Source organism: Myodes glareolus, chromosome 25 (genome assembly GCF_982192425.1).
Source record: "Myodes glareolus chromosome 25, mMyoGla1.1, whole genome shotgun sequence".
NCBI classification, from domain to species: domain Eukaryota; kingdom Metazoa; phylum Chordata; class Mammalia; order Rodentia; family Cricetidae; genus Myodes; species Myodes glareolus.
In genome coordinates this window covers 26,657,165-26,663,415 of record NC_142050.1, presented here as the reverse complement: position 1 = coordinate 26,663,415, position 6,251 = coordinate 26,657,165, and the positions used below count along the sequence as shown (strand labels likewise).

General features: G+C 51.3%; 1 long non-coding RNA gene across 1 annotated transcript; it reads left to right on the top strand.

Moving 5' to 3' along the window:
* Positions 1–691: 691 nt before the first annotated feature.
* On the top strand, positions 692–5,987 carry LOC148117854 (uncharacterized). The gene is made up of 2 exons (XR_015736668.1): positions 692–1,154; positions 2,356–5,987. It is a non-coding gene; the product is annotated as an uncharacterized LOC148117854 (long non-coding RNA).
* The last annotated feature ends 264 nt before the right edge of the window (positions 5,988–6,251 follow it).

Here is a 6,251-nt window from a genome sequence, read left to right as displayed (position 1 = left end):
AGGGAAACTTCCAGAAATTGGCCATCTCCTTCCCCCATGTAAGTCTTGGGGACTGAACTGGGATTGTCAGGGCTGTCTCAGTGAAATTATGCACTTCTAGAATTTTCCATTTAATATTTTTGGACCATGATTAATAACTGCTAAATAGTTGTGTGATTAAAAGGAGTCCAAACACCAAATAACAATCCCCCCAATATTATAGTGGTGTGATCTACATATTGCTCATGGTTTACCAAGCTTACCTATGTTTAATAGCAAACTATGCACGGCTCTCACCTACTCCAGTTTTTGCTGTCGTCTTATATGCTTATGTGTCCTGTGTAATCTAATGTGTATACATGTGCACGTGTTTGTGCACACATATGTGTGTGCTCATCAAGGATTTCTTCCTCGATTGCTCTCTTGTTTTTAGAGCGAGGGGCCTAGCAGAACAAGCATTTTACCAATGGATGCATCTCTCCAGGCTGCTTCTGGGGTTCCCTTCCTGGGGAGGCAGGACTGTAAAGCAGGGTGCCTCGGAGAACACACGCTCCAAGGCTCACACACATTTGCTGGGGAATGCTGAGGGAACTGGCTTCCCTACGCTCTAGTGATTTCCATAGTGCAGCCTTTGCATTTTCTCTGCCAAAATTCTACAGTGTCACTGGGGTGTCTGGCAGCGGAAACTCCCAGTCCTTCTGTAAATGTGAACTCTGCTGGGCCTCACATTAGTGACCTCAGTTCTGTGAGTACTCAGTTCTCCATTATCTGCTGCTTCCCAAACACCCCTAGCCACTGCCAGCCCATCCCCATGGCAGCCTCCACAGCGATGAATCTGGGATGCAACTCGAGTGGGTTACACCATCTCCGTCTCAGGTTCTGGGCATGATCTGGTGCCAGCCTGAAGGTTCATTTCCGAAGCTGAAGGGGCAGTTGGAGGACCTGGAGCCAGCACTTATGTAGCTGCCTGAACAGGGCCGCCAACCCCACCCCCCACCCCACCCGACCCCAGCAATCAAGAACCTTTGCAGTTGTTCATTCCAGCCAGGAGCCGGACAAGGCTAGCTCCTGTCTTGCCCCAGGACCTCAGAAGAATCCTGTCCAGAATTTCCCCATGCCAAGTTTGGTGCCCGGGGAAGACGGGAGCAGGAAAGCAGCAAGCAGAAGGCGGAACCGTGAGTGGTAGTTGCTACGAGGGGCGGGGGAGGGGGGCGGTGTTAGCCTGCTCAGGGTTCTGAGTTCTAAGGAGATGTGTGCTGTGCCCCTATCCGTTGATCCTTAGCTTTAGGTTCAGGCTTGTCACTCACAGCATGCTCCAGAATATATGTACAACTTAGTGACACACGGGGGGGGGGGGGTGCGGGGAGGGGGGAGGAAGAGGGCAAGAAGGGGAGGGGCATGCCATGGAGGCTGGGAGTCGCAAAACGACCGGGGTCTCTCTAGCAACTAACTCGCCCCCTTATCAGCAAGGTAACGGGAGAGCAGGAAGCCTGCCTCTGAGTGAGAGCCAGGAACTGAAATGGGAACCCCACCGCCGGCCCTTCCTGTCCATTCCTGCTCCCTTTGGGGGCTCATTTAGGTAATGCGAGAGCTTAGCAGAAGCCGACCCATTCCCCTACTCACCCTTTCTCATCTCCCTCTAAAGTGGGGGTTGGAGGGGGATGAGGGCTCCTGGGCTCTCCCACAGCCCAGCCTGAGCCCCCCCCACCCCTCTTTGGAACCTATCCCTAGCAGGCTTAATTAACTTCACAAAACACTTGATAGCCCTGGGTGATGGGAGCTATAAAATTGCAAAGTCTGATTAAAAATAATAATGAGAATGCATAGTGCCCATTAGCCTGTTCCTGAGCCCTTAACAAGGATTAATTAATTAATCAGCCTTTTTGCAGCTAGGGGAGCGGGCCAGGGTTATGGGCACCCCTTTAGAAGAGGGGTACGGTAGATAAGAGATAGTGCTGAAAGGAGGCTTTGCCTAACCCACTCTGGATCCTGAGAGCTGCCCGGCCGTCCAAACAGTGCTGAAGACCTGGCCCTCAGAAGCACTCATTGGGCCAGCCCCTGGCTGCAGGGCTCCAGGAGTTGGCTTCCCTGAAACCCGTCCTCAGTTTCCTCATTTGTAATACTCAGAGGAAGGCTGGGTTGGCTGCTTTCCAGAGCACCTTCCAGCTTCTGCACTGGGTGTGACCCAGCACCACACCTGCTGATTCCAGAACAGTTTCTGGGGAGAGAGGCCAGGGTTTTCCTCAGGAAGAGAAAGTCAGTTCCTGCCTTGCAACGAGATTTTGGCTTTTAAGCAAGACTGGTGATCTCTGGTGTTCAATCACCTCATTTTTGTTTTTTAAATAATGCGATAATTTTGTTCTTTGTTTTAAAAAGGATCTATTCTTGATTTCTGCCCGTGTATGCTTGTACACATGCATGTGAAGGAAGAGAAGTTACAAGAGTAAGTTCTCCTCGCTGTGTGGGTTCTGGGGGTTGAACTTAGGCCTCCAGGTAAGTACCCTTACTCATTGAGCTATTGAACCACCCCCTTGTGTGTGTGGGGGGGGCCGCACGCGCGCATGCGTGTGCGTGCATGTGTGTGTGCGCGTGCATGTGTGTATGCGTGTGTGTGCATGCTAAGCGTATGCAGGTACTTGAGGAGGCCAGAGAGGGTGTGGGCCCTGTGGAGCTGGAGTTACAGGTGGTTGTGAACTGCTCGCTGTGGATGCTGGGAACGGAGCTCCTGTTCTCTGGAAGAACAGCAAGGGCTCTTAACCGGGAAGCCATCTCTCCACCCCTGTTCTTTGTCTTTTACATAATATAAAATTTACCGTTGTAGACATTTTAATTATCTTATTTGGAGACTATAATGTGATTATATAATTTCCTCCTTCTCTTTCCTCCCTCCAAACCCTCCCATATAACTGTCCTTCCATGGTTTGGCAGCCTGAAGAATAGCAAACTCTCACTGCGTGGGGCCCTCACTACATCCATCTCTACCACTCTTTCATCTTGCAAACTGAAATCCTGTACCCAGGAGACATAATGCCTCCCCATCCCTCTCCCCCAGGCCATTGGTCACCGCCCTCCGACTTACTGGCTCTCAGAATTTGACTAATGCAAGTACGGTATTTGCGCTTATGTGGTAGCTTTGCTTGGCTCAGCGCAAAGTCAAGATTCGCCCACCTCACTGTGACTGGAGGCGGTCCCACCTTCTAGGAACACAGCTGGGGAGTGGGGAGAGGTGTTGGGGAAGAAGGTACCGCTGAGGGGCCGAAGGGCAGGAAGCTGTTTCTCAGCAGGTGCTTTCCAGGTTCCTGGGAGATAAAGGATAAAGGGCCCAGCCTCCAGGTCTGTCACTTCTGCTCACTGATAAATATTGTGAAATGTTATACATTAAAATAAACAGGAATGCATTTTGTTACAGAATGCAAAATACGTGAGTTTTTTCACCCAAAGCTGGGGCTTGAGAAAACTCAGGAAAAATCCTGTGCTTTGAACACATTCTTTTCCAGCCTTGGACCCTAAAGGAACCTCATGGGCAGCTGAGAGGAACAAGCCCTGGACCCCTGACCCGACCGGGGATTGGGGCAGGGGCAGAGCTGGTTCGCTGCGCTTAAAGGGAGCCAAGCAGCTGAGGCGGCGCGGGGTGGGGGTGGGACGGGCGGCTTCAGTTTGGCTGGTACTCGACTCCCCACTCGAATTCAACCTTGAAAACCCAAAGCCCCAAGAACTGAACGCTGCAGTGACCAACTGAAGAGGTAACTCTCTAAGCCAAGGGACCTGAGGCTGGGGCTTGTCTTGGGCCAGCTGGTGTCACCACCTAACTTGGAACTTCACGGTGGAGCGGGAAGCATGAAGGAGGCAGAGGTAGACATTGCCAGCCTAGAGCCTCTGGCTCCCTGGGTCCCACAGGGCCTCTCCAAGCTAGGAGGACCCTTCCCAGGGCTGAGGGTCACCTCCACTGCTGGCCTCTGGGGGAACCACAGCAAGCCCCAGCGTCTGCCACCAGGGGCACCCTCTGTAACTTGAGACTCCACAATAATTTGGCCTGAGAGATGAGCACCGGAAAGTTGCCCGTTTAATTTAATTTATTTCAATTATATTTTAATTTAAGCTATTCAGCATTTACTCTCCCAGCTATCTTTTCTCATTCCAAGGTTGTTAAATTATTTCGGCTCTTGAAACAGAATAAGTAAGGAAATGATCAGATGGCCTGGAAGAACAGCCCCATCCCAAGGCCCCCCACATGCCCTGTGTATCTGTCCCCTGGGGCTCTCAAGGCCAGATGGAGGAGTGGCGGGGTACCGACACCCCCGATGGACCTGTTCACCACCCGGATGCAAAGAGTTACCAGCACTGCACTGCGCACGTCCTTGCTTCTTCCCTGGCCCTGCCGGGAGGGAGCAGGAGACCTGTCCCTTCCCATAGAAGAGCATCCCCAGCCTCCAAGGTCACCTGGTAGAGCCGAGGTCCACAGCCTCTAACTACAAAGAGTGCAAGAACAGCGGGAAGCAATGTGGGAAACATGCCTGAAACCTTGGGCAGCCATGGGTGGAGGGCCCAGCAGGCACTGGGCCCCATAGGAGGTCCTGGGCCTCAGCATCCTCGTCAGCCAGAGAGGCTTCCCTGGCTGGGAGTCTCTGGATCTTCTGCCTGAATCCCCAACATCAACTAGGGAAAAGGCATTTTAATCAGATGGGGACCACTGCTGAAGCCCGTTGAGCGTACGATTCAGGCCTATTAGGCGGCAGCTGTGCATTCTCAAGCGTGCGCGAGTTGCCTGCTCTTCACATCAGCTTCCAAATGCAAGCTGGGATAATACTCTTCTACCGAACACGGTTTCGATGGCACAGAACGATGAGCTTCATCCATTTTCGTGCTGTATTGATTCCTTCCCTTGCTGCTGCTGTGCTGATAGGAAGGAAGCTGCAGCAGTTTTGATAGCTGACTCTGACGGACTGTAGTCACCTGGAAAAGGGGTTTCAGAAGGGACTGTCAAGATTATGTCGGCCTGAGGAAGGGTCTGTAAGGACTCAGTTAAGGCAAAAAGAGCCATCCAGCGTGGGTGGCAACATTCCCTAGGCAGGGGATTCTGAACTTTATGAGTGTCAAACCTGGGGACTAGGTTTTATTCTCAGGACCCCTGATGGTGACTCACAACTGTCTATAATGCCAGTCCCAGGGTGTTCAACACCCTCTTCTGGCCTACGCAGGGACCTCATGCATGTAGTGAACAGACATGCATGTAGCCAAAACACCCAAACACATAAAGGGGAGAATTTTAAACAGTGGCCAGACTGAGCTAAGCACCAGCATGAAGAACTCACGGCTGTGCGCACCTGGTAGTGGATGTGCTATGACCAACACCCGCAAGCTCTGTAGCCTGCCTGACCTACCATGATGGGCTGTCAGCAGGAATCGTGAGCACAGATAAACCCTCTCTCCCCTAAGTTACTTGAATCAGGGTGTTTTATTCCAACAGATGCAAAAGAAGCTAAGAAGAGTGTTTGGCTCACAGTTTGAAGCTGCACTCTGTCTCGGCGGGGGGTGGGAGGCATGGCAGCGGGTCATGCTGCATTCAGAGCCAGGATGGATGCTGGTGCTTAACCCACTGCCTCCCTCAGATTGAGACCGGAACTCTAGTCCATGGTGCGGCAGCACTCACGTAACTGAGAGTGGAAGACCACCCCCCTTCTGCCCATTCCCCAAGAGAGGAGGGGGGAAAAGCTTTTACTTTTTGTCTACTTGTCTTTGCCTCTTGCTTGTGAGTGCATCTACATTGCTGATGCTCCTACCACCGTGGCACTTCTTCCCCAACATTGGAATCCAGCTTGTTCAACCTCCTGACATGAACTGAAGACCAGTATCTGTATAGGAATCTTCCAGGCCTCCAGGTCCTGACTGGAACAACTTCGTGTTCTGAGCATGCTGTCATGTTCTCATTCTTTCCAGTATGAAGACATCTGGTTTTGGACTTCCTATACTGTATCATATAAGCTGATCTAATAAATCCATATATATATGTGTGTGTGTGTGTGTGTGTGTGTGTGTGTATACATACATACATATATACATATATGAATATATATCAGTTCCTCTAGAGAACTCTGACTAAACATCTACCTTCTCAGTGAGGCCTTCCCTCCCCACCCTATTTAAAACTGCAGCTCAAACCCCTAAGCTCCAGACTCCCTTCTTTTTCCTGGCATAGTAACTATCCCCATGGCCCTTGGAAGCTGTTGATAGAGGTCCAAATGCTTGGAGCAAAGGTGCTTGAGATTTCAGAG